The sequence below is a fragment of the Sinocyclocheilus grahami genome, unplaced genomic scaffold (genome assembly GCF_001515645.1).
Source record: "Sinocyclocheilus grahami isolate Dianchi unplaced genomic scaffold, SAMN03320097.WGS_v1.1 scaffold932.1, whole genome shotgun sequence".
Lineage (NCBI taxonomy): Eukaryota > Metazoa > Chordata > Actinopteri > Cypriniformes > Cyprinidae > Sinocyclocheilus > Sinocyclocheilus grahami.
The window spans coordinates 20423-21099 of NW_015506111.1; positions in this window are offsets into that span (position 1 = coordinate 20423).

The window sequence follows — 677 nt, forward strand, 5'->3', positions numbered from 1 at the left end:
TATATATATATATATATATGCATTATAAACAAATAGATGCAATCTTTTTGGAATGCAGAAATCTGACCTTTTCCATTTATTTACATGACAAATATACATCACATTAAGTTTATTAGTTTATTAATATTAAAACTCTGTAATCTAATCTGTGCAATTCAAATTCATAAATCTTAAATTTGGGCCTAAATATTTTCTTGAGCATTAAAGCGTTTGCTTTTATATACTTTAGAGTATGTCTCGGGTGCGTGTGCTGATGTTTTACCACTTTAATCTACGATCTAACACAAGAAAGCACTCTTTGGTTTAGTGAATGAATCCCTTTTGTGTCTTTTGCTCTATTTTCTAAATTATATAAATTCCCTAATACATTTCCAAACACCGTAAGCTAGTCGACTGAGTGTCTACAGCGGGAATATCGGATTATACTGACTCCAAACGATGAGAGGATCACATATATTTGATGAACTGAAGCAGCACGGTGTGTGTGGGACGCTGATCGTCACAGCAGATGTAAAGTAGGATGTGTTGCCCAGAGCTCAACACATTTCTGCTACTTCTTCTGCTCACAAAGCAATCGCAGGAGGAGGAAAGAAAGACGACCAACACGGAAACATGGTGAAGTGTGTGTGTTTGCTACATCTTCAGTGTTCAGGCTCTCAGTGAGTGTGTGTGTGTGT